This window comes from Pinus tabuliformis, chromosome X, assembly GCF_031772625.1.
Source record: "Pinus tabuliformis cultivar Carrire ecotype Pingquan chromosome X, CPIR1, whole genome shotgun sequence".
Taxonomy (NCBI): Eukaryota; Viridiplantae; Streptophyta; class Pinopsida; order Pinales; family Pinaceae; genus Pinus; species Pinus tabuliformis.
The window spans coordinates 1,430,695,396-1,430,705,329 of NC_142308.1; positions in this window are offsets into that span (position 1 = coordinate 1,430,695,396).

Genomic DNA, 9,934 nt, shown 5'->3' on the forward strand with positions numbered 1-9,934 from the left:
CTTGGATTTTTCTAATTTCAGGAAATTTAAAATAGAACATGTGAATGCCAAATATTTCTTCTTGATTGGATCATTGGAGGAATAAGTATATATTCAGTGGTATGATGGTTTTCAATTGTGATATAAACCTAATATGTTTACAATATGAAAAATGAGTTGTATGTTCTCAAGAAAGACCCAACAACTTTGTAGTCCAAGATTTATAGTTATTTGCTAAATGTGAAATTTAATGATGGAAAATTGTTAGTTGTTATTGTCTACATTTATGATATAATATTTGGAAATGGTGAGGATCATCTACCTACCCGTTTGTATTTGATATGAAGGTTGAGTTTGAAATTTTAATCCTTGGTGTATTCTATTATTTCCTTGGCTTTCATATCACTCAAATAGGGAAAGGTATTCTTATTTCATAGGGAAAGTATCTCAAGAAAGTATTAAAGATATTTGTCTTGGAGAAATTTTCTTTGGAAAGGACTCCAATTGTCACTATATGTAAACTATGTAAGGCTATTGAGTCCCCTCAGGTGGATCAGAATATATATAGATATATTATTGGAAGCTTCTTATACTTGATAGCCTTTAGAAGATACATCATGCAGGAAGATGGTATCATTGGTAGATTTCAAGCAACTCCTAGAAAAAGTCATTGTTAAATTTTGGATTTCTCTATGTTGTTTCAATTACTTTAGCCTAATTTAGTTCTGCAATTGAAACTCTTTCATCAATAATTAATATTTATAATCATCAACAGTAGTTGAAGAAAAAACAATAAATGTAATGAAAAAGGAGAAAATCAACATATTAACAATAGACACTATATTTTAGTAAATGACCAGGGAAAAACCCACTATGGGGAAAAACTATATAATTCCTCCTATATTACATTGTTATAAAATTTTCAACATATAGTACAATAAGAAAATACAAAATCATCTAACCAAATAAACACAAGAATATTTAGAAATAAGTTCGCAGCATCAATCCTGATAGGAAACAACTTTTCTTGTCTATGATCAACTGTTACGAACTGCAGCCTAATGTCAATTTCCAGCCCTAGAGCCCAAACACATAGAGGAGTATGTGTGCACGTGGTTTATACTTTCCAATCACATGGATTTTCCTGCCTGCCTATAGTTATAGTTGAAAAATGCTTGTGAGAATCCTGCAGTCGGAAACAAGAAAAAACCATAGCACACATGGAGGCCTTGAACCTTGCAATATCTAACCTTTACAAACAAATTTCCTCGACCCTACCTCCAACCCATGTGAACCAATTAATGAAGAATAGAAAAAGAATATGTTTGGTGATGTCCAAATGAGCTTGAGGTCACTTTTCTTTCTATGCTTCAAAGGATGACCAATTTCCTATTAGGGCTGACTTGATAAAATTTGGCAGTGTGGGCTTTAATTCATAAACACACATTCCCTCGTCCAAATTGAGCACTTAAATATTCAAAATTGGTCCTCTCAAAAAGCGGATTTGTATCTTACTGTTGAAAATTTTAATTGAGCTACTGAATTAAATCTCCATATCAGCCAGGGAGAAATTCAAATTACATAATGTAATAATTATATGTGAGATGTTGACATATCATGTCCCATCGTTTCTCAACTCTATCTTCTCGAACATTATTGAATCTAAAGAGGAAGAATCATCAGGGAGCTAAAGATATCAACCTTTCAAACAATGAGGAAGGTTAAATTGGAAACTCTCACCTCATGTCCATGACAATGGGGAAGGTCCTATTGGACACCCTCACCCCGTGTCTATGACTGTGGAAAAGGTCCTATTGGACACTCTCACCCCAGGTCATCTCATCAAGCAACATGAAATATACAAATTCCCGAGAAAGGATTCTAACCATCCCATGATGTAATTAATGGGTGAGATACATATTGTTGTATAATAGGTAAGGATCACATCCATCCTATTGCCTATTGATCTTCCCAACAATTATTTTCAAGAGTCATGTGGTAGAAAATCCACATCATAATCAACTTGTGTGAGATACTTGACATAACAGAGGTAAGGATCACACACCCTCAAGAAGTCTCTAGACCCATTGGTGAGACGGGGACTGGTAATCCCAATAAGAGTAGATTGGGTGTATGATACTAACTAGGGTATACTCTTCATTAATCAAGATAGGGGACCCTATGGGTAACAAATAAGGGGATACCCTATGATCTAGAGATCCCTCCATCTCAATTCTTCACCATGGGAGCTTAGACAGGGGGGAAGACCTATATTTTTGTCCTCAATCACTGATGCCCCTCATCAAGATGGGTAACATTTGTTAGTCCTATCTACTATCTCAAGTCCAAGAACTTTCCTTTCGACAAAGCCTTCGTGAGAATATCTTCCATCTGCTCATCTGTCGATATTTGTTAGAGTCTAATGGTTCTTGTTTACACCATGTCTTGACTAAAGTGATATTAGATCTCTATATGCTTAGATTTTTCATGAAATATGAAATTATCTACCAAACAAATCCCAATCTTGTTATCACAATATGTCACTGTAGCATCTGTAAGTTGCTCAAATAGCCCTGCAAAGAGATTCCTAAACCAAATTGTGTCACAGCTAGTCATGCTAGTGACAATGTACTCTTCCTAGATGGTACTCAATGCTACAGACTTCAGCTTCTTTCTCATCCAAGATATCATGGCAGATATAAGGCTAATAAAAAATCCATAAGTACACTTTCTGTTAACAACATTTACTTCCGAGTCATCATCAATATATTTATGAAGTCTAACATCTCTACCATAATATCTCAGAGCAAGGGTGATCGTCCCATGAAATATCTCAAAATGTGTTTAGTATCAATCTAATGTGCATGGAGAGGCTTGTTTAAGAATTGATTCAACGTGTGCACTAGATAGCATATTCCTATATAGGTCTTCACTAAGAATATTAGAACCCCAATTAACTATCTATGCTTTCATGGATTCACCAAATTTGGTCTTGCATCTTCTCCACACAACTCCTTGAAATTCATTTCCTTTGGTGTGGGTAGGGACTTGCATCCTATCATTCCAAATCTCTCCAATAGCTTCACGACATATTATCCTTGTGAAAGGAAAATATCAATAGGCCTTTTCCACACTCCAGGGTTAGAAAGTAGCACATGAGTCCAAGGTCCTTCATCTCAAATTCAGATGATAACTCCCTCTTACACTTGATCATCAGGGGCTCACTACATGTGAGGTATAAATCATCGTCATATAAAACAAAAATCAATGGCACATAATAGAGTAACTTCAAGTATATCTTGGGGTTGACATTGCTTCTTCTGAATCATGGCTTCAAAAAATAACTATTTATGTCAGTGTACCATGCTTTGGGGGATTTCTTCGAACCATAGAATGCCTTCTTCAACTTGCAAACATGTATCTTTTTATCCTCTACTTAAAAATATTTGTGTCTTCTAAACATAAAATTCTTCATGTAACACGCCATGAAGAAATTTTTTCTTCATGTCCATCTAATGAAGTGTTCTTCCTTGACTTTCAGTAAGAGAATCTGTCAAATGAATGGTTCTATATCAAGCAACAACTGCAAAGATATCGTCATAATATTCTCCCTTTTCATGGAAGAATCCTTGAGCCATGAATATTTCGTTATATTTCTCAATGCCTCCATCAACTCCATGTTTGATCTTGAATAGCCATTTTTAGGTTACAATAGGTTTCCAGTTTGGCCTAAACACAACATACTATACATCATTCTTCATAATTTATTCATATTCTTCGGCCATAATATCCTTCCAAACTTATTATTTCTTCACTTCTTCAAAGGTGGGAGGTCTGACTTGAATCATAGTGATAGTGATTGAAACTTATCCCTAGTACCTGTATGGCTTCTTGATTTCTCTAAATTATTTTCAAATGGGAAGGCATATCACATCATCATGTAATGTGTCACAAATCCATAATGGCCTCTTCCTAGCAAGAGGATGACATAGAGGAGTATCTAAGGGGTACATGGGCTCCATCAGATCATTGGAAATGTCTCTTTTCGATTCAGACACAAAAGGACCATCTAAAAATATCCATATCATCATTCTTCTTCTCAGGAGGAGGAGGTGGAGGAAGGTCCCCTTCTTTCCCAAGGGAAACATCTTCATCAAATTTTACATCCATGCTAATTTCAACCTTCCCTTGACCAATAATATATATTCTAAATGCTTTATAATTTTCACAATATCCAACAAATGTACCTTTTCTTCCTGTGGATTCTAGCTTGTTTGTTTTATCCTTCAACACGTGGAAATATATGGGGCAAGCAAATATGCAACAATGGCCAAAATCATTGATTCTAGTGAACACTTCTTTGGGGGTGTTGTAGTCCAATGCTTGATGAGGCACTCCTTTTTGAATATATACAACAACATTCGTTGCTTCTCCATAAAATAACTTCAATGAATTATGATCATGGAGGATCTCATGAGCCACTTCTACAATAGACTTATTCTTTCTTTTAGATACACCATTTTGTTCGGGAGTATAGGGAACAATTGTATCCTTCTTGATACCTCCATCTTGTAAAAACTAGTGAACTAATTCGAAATGTAATCTCTTCCATTATTAAATCCTTGACCATTTCAAAGGCTTCATCCTTATGCTTGAAATAATATCTCCATGTATTTCTTGAGAAGCCATCAATGAAGGTGATTTAGTATAGATGGCCACCTACAGAATGTAGGGTCATGATACCACATATATTAGAATGATTGAGTTAGAGGATGTCATTTGTCTTGTTCTTGCTAGAGGTGAATGGGTTCCTTCATTTCTTTCCAATGACAACCTATACATACTCCATCATGTTGGGCTTAAACATCGAGAATACTAGAGACCAATTTCTTCAATTTTGGAAGAAAATCATAATGCATATGGGCGAATATTTGGTGCCATAGGTGACTTACAAGATTAGTATCACATACTAATGCTAGAAGAGGTCTACCAATGATGCTATAGAGTCCTTCAAATATGCATCGCAATGTAAATTCATCTCTCATAGGTGAACCAATAAACCAAGTAATAACCTTCCCCTTGATGAAGCTATTGATGGTGTTGGACCTGCCAACATTCAGGAGATCTCATCGGTAAGAAGTCCCGACTAGACCTTCGAATTTTTGGAGTAGGAGTCCCAATAGTGGGTGGTAATGTAATGTGTTTACTGCGATAGCGCGCAGAGAAAAGTATGATAACTTTTAGTTGAAGAAATTCTATGACCTTTGAGCAAGTCAAGTGAGATGCATGGGGGTTCTAACACACGGAGGGGAAAAGGAAGTGTGCCCCTTAGAAACCTATAATAGTATGCAAAATGAAAGTAATACATGAGTAAAATGACATCACATGGTAAAATGTGGAATAGTCCACAAATTAAATTGGCAGGTTAATCCGGCAACACACATTCAACAATATTCATATACTTGCATATAAAGTAGTTCATAAGAAAATGTGTAAGTTAAACAACATACATTGCTACAACAACTAGAATAGTCTAACTACAATAAAAAATATGCATGAAAGTGTGTTGGCTCGTTTATTATTATTTTAAGTCAAAGATCCATACTTACATACGCCATTGACAACGACTATCCCTAATAGTGGAAAATTGCAGTCAAGAACACGTGCTCCTCCAAAGACATATACTTGCTCTACACTATGGAGAAGCCAAGGTTCGTCACAATACTTCCAAGCCTTCTCTAAGGGTATTCCTAGCCAAAATCTTGGCTCCTAAAATCCCCTTATATGAGTTATGAGGTTCTGTTTATAACAAAGGGTGGGGTCACCCTTGACATTCCCCTTTGTGACTGTTTGGATTCCTCATGACTCTTCAACTTCTTTACAAGTAACTCATTAGAGAACATGATTTATTTTAACATTCCAGTAATGAGACTTGGAATTTCACTTAAAACATATTTATAGATAATATTACATTTTCCTCATGTACCCATGTAAGAAAAATAGGCTAGAGACATCCTAACAAGCCAAAACACTATGACTCTGAATTTTGGGGGAAGACCAACTTGACAACCTCCACTTGGTGCTTCTCAGTCATATAGTGATGACAATCTTAGTACTGCATGATGGTGTCCCCAAATAGCTCAATGTTGTCTTTCTGAAATCGGACTCTTGCCTCCATGATATCTAGGTAGATGGTCTTGGAACCTGTATCCAACTCATTATGAGGCATGTGGAGCATGGTGTTAACCTTGAGAGGACTTGAAATGTACTTCTACGTGTTGTGTTTGTTCATCTACAAGTATTTTGGGGTGGCCTCTCATCTTAGATGCTCCATGTACTCATCAATATCATGTCAGACTTTGTTCTTGGGTCTAGCCTTAGTGGGGGAACTGATTGATGGGATCTTGTGCTTTCTTACCATGAAATCCAGACTCTTGTACAACCACACATATAAGGCTTGTATGCTGCTGATGAATGGGGCAAGTTTCTCATAGGTCTAGATCAACATCTAGGCCTTTTCTTTCTCTAACTCTACCCATGGCTTCATCTTCTTAACTAAGTCAAGCAATTCCGCTTTGTACCAAGTTCTGACAAGTTCTGACACTCGAGGTGGTGAAGATTGAGAGATGACCTCTAGTGCTCTCGACATAAGGTTAGTGTATTCGTTTTGTGGCTATAGTTCCAAATCCATGTTTGTCACATCGATTAGCTTCTCAATCTGTTGGGAAATCTCTCGATCATGTGTATGTTTACTCTCCTCCTCTATTGATGGTTGTTCCAAATATTTCGCCTATATGGGCATTTCTTCCTCCATCATCACACCTTCCCTTCACTCTTCTTCTTGTTTCTTCTTATCTTCCTATTATTTTCCTCCTCATTTGACATTCTTCCTTTCGTTCGTGTTCTACTTAATACGATCTGAGTTCTGCTACTTGCCATCTCTTCTTTTCTCTCTTCCTCCACTATCTTGTTTGTATCCTCTTCTTCATTTTGCTTCCATTGCCAAAGCTTTCTGCATGAAGATTTAATATTCTTCCACTCTAGAAATATTTTCCCCCTATATTATGTCAACAAATTCCTCTTTTTGTCATCTTGTACTAGATTGCTGCCTTCTGTGACTATGGCTTGACTTGTTGCCATGTTAGGGTTGAGTTATTTGCTATGAACAATTGATTATCCCCATATATTGGAAATTTAACTAGCGCTTTCTCAACTTCTTCCCCAACACTACTTTCAGTGTTCTCTCTTGAGGCAACTCTCTTTTGCTCCATAGTACAATGATTGATGGAGAGAAGTGCTTCACGAGTGCGGTACCCATGGGAAAGAAAGGACACTCACGGAAAGCAAACATTAACTCTTGCACATATAACTTGAGAGCATGATCAACCAATAATCAGGGAATCTAATGAGAGGGATTACACAATTTTAACTAATAAGGGTGATTAATTGACTGTGAGAACTTTGTATTGCATAGTCCCAACAATCAGTTTGGAAGCTTGATGACTAGAACTGCACAATCTGTAGTTCAGTCTAGGTTAGGGCATGGGATAGAAGGCAAATTGCGCAATCTCAATGGCATGGCTAGGAGACTAGTTCTTAGAACTACATAATGCGTAGTTGGATCTAGGCCAAGACAAGCTCTGTGAAATTATAGAATCCAAGGAAGAGGCCTTGAGTTCCCATATTGCATCGTGCATGTAGTTAAATGTGAGACCAAGGCAAGGGGAGCTCATATATGCCCATGGGAAGTGTGAAAATCAAGAAGATCTAAAGGATGATATGATGTTGGGTGAAGATATGACTAAGCGTTGATTCATGAAATTGAAACAAGTGTAGAAGTTGATTAAACTAAAGGAAAATGAAGTGTTTTAAGAGAGTCACCACAACAATGATCTTTGGTGCGAAAAAAAAAACTCATGAGACATTTAGGAAAGGAAATCTATAACTCGAAACAACACTTCTACAAGTTAAAACAAGCTAAAACTCCAATATTTGTGCAAAGGAACAAGTTAAACAACACTCACAGAAGCTAAATAACAAAAAGTGATAAAAGAAGCAACAAAAGATGATAAAAGAAAGAGTCACCCAGAAAAGTGAATACAATGCCCTTAAGGTTCCTTGATCTCCTCAAGGATGCTAGAGTTTGATGATCGACTGTACAAATTATCTCTATAGGCTTCCATTACAAATCATTGAGTAAATTTGAATTTATGACGCAGATGCCTTAGATGAAGGAGAAAAGTGACACATGGTGTAAACTTGTAAGGATAACAATGTGCCACCTTCGAGAAACTAACAATAGATCCCTATTTCATAGGGATGCATCTTTCCCTTTACTTTTATTTCTTTTCTGGGGGGAGATGTACCACGCATTTCCTGGAAATATTGCACAATTTTCGCAAGGACTAGGCAACTCTTTAGCTCATGCATTATGCAGTTTCCAAGGAATAAAAGTCTTTTCCACAATTTCTGGGTTGAGTGGATCTGGATTGCCTCTCGTGCTCTGCAATATCTTATAGATCAAGGATGGATGTCATCTAATGCTACACAATTGTTGAGTTCAGTGGCTCTGGGATGCCTCTCATGCTTTGTGCAATTTCTGAGCTCAACGCTAGTTGTAAACTAGCACTGTGTAATTCTTGAGCGGAAGGCTCATTGTCATCTTCGACTGCACAATTCATGAGAGCAAGGATAGTTTCCATGAAGGATTGTGAAGTTCTCTAAAGAAAGCCTAGAAATGGATCAAGACCAAGTCAAGAGATTGGCTTGTGGGTTAGACAATAAACCAAGTAATTAAAGACAAGCCAAGATGCATAGGATGAGGCTCAATCAAATCTCAAGCACCTGGATTAGTGCAAGATGAGATGTTGTGGTTTAGAAAAGAGGCTCCAATAAGAAGCATAAGAAACTTTTTGTAGTGTGGTTGTAGCCACAATAACATTAGTGACCCACCGATACAACTCTAATTCTGTGTATGGACCTTGTGTAACACCCTCCTCCCACATCTAATAAAATAATTCTGCCAACTAGGGTAGGCATGTGATGAGAGGCTACTTCGACTGGATTCGATCTCCTATGTGACCTTAAGGAAGTGGAGTCGATGGACACATAATAAACAAACATTCAACATCAGCTCTAGCACCCTCAAGAGCTAATCCAATACTTCAAAGAATGTTCCCTTGGGTCCTACTAAATTTTTGACCAATGTCACAGTCATTCTCTCTAGTGTTATAGGCATGACAATATCTAGAAACTCAAAGACGCTCTCACAAGCCTACCTTCAAGCATCCAGGGAATCATTTAGTTAGTGTTATTCCACCATCTGTGGGATTTGAACCACATTTTTAGGCCCAGAGCCCAAGTCACTTTCCAGAATTGAACTATATATTCAGAAAACTAAAATAACATGGAAATGACAATACTAAAGAAAATATTTATTTAAGACCTTGACTGGAATCCTACTAGCCATGAAAATAATTTCATCAAACATATCATGGATATGTAATCTACAGTTGTAAATAAAATATCTGATTATAGGGGTCTCATACTTTTCTGAGATTTTCCATGAGAATTGATTCCTCAACACATTAACTACCTTTCCATCCACTAGGTCATAGATATATTGATCATATGATTATAAGTAAAAACATGGTGAAATCCATACATAGATATTGTCATAAAACACATACATAACCAACGTAATAGGGACATCAATATCAATGAAATCACAACCATATAAACCTCATATAATCCATTATAATGTTTATAGAAATACAAGGAGAAATAACCTCTTATCGATGATGAAAAATCCAACCTGGGATGGGACTTCCATGTTCTACCTGACCATAGAATTACTGAGCGAAATATATTTTTAGCCATTCACCCCTCTGTCATATTCCAAGAATGAATGTGGAAAGCAAACGAAAAGTAGCAACAAGGGCATACCGAGGCTAAA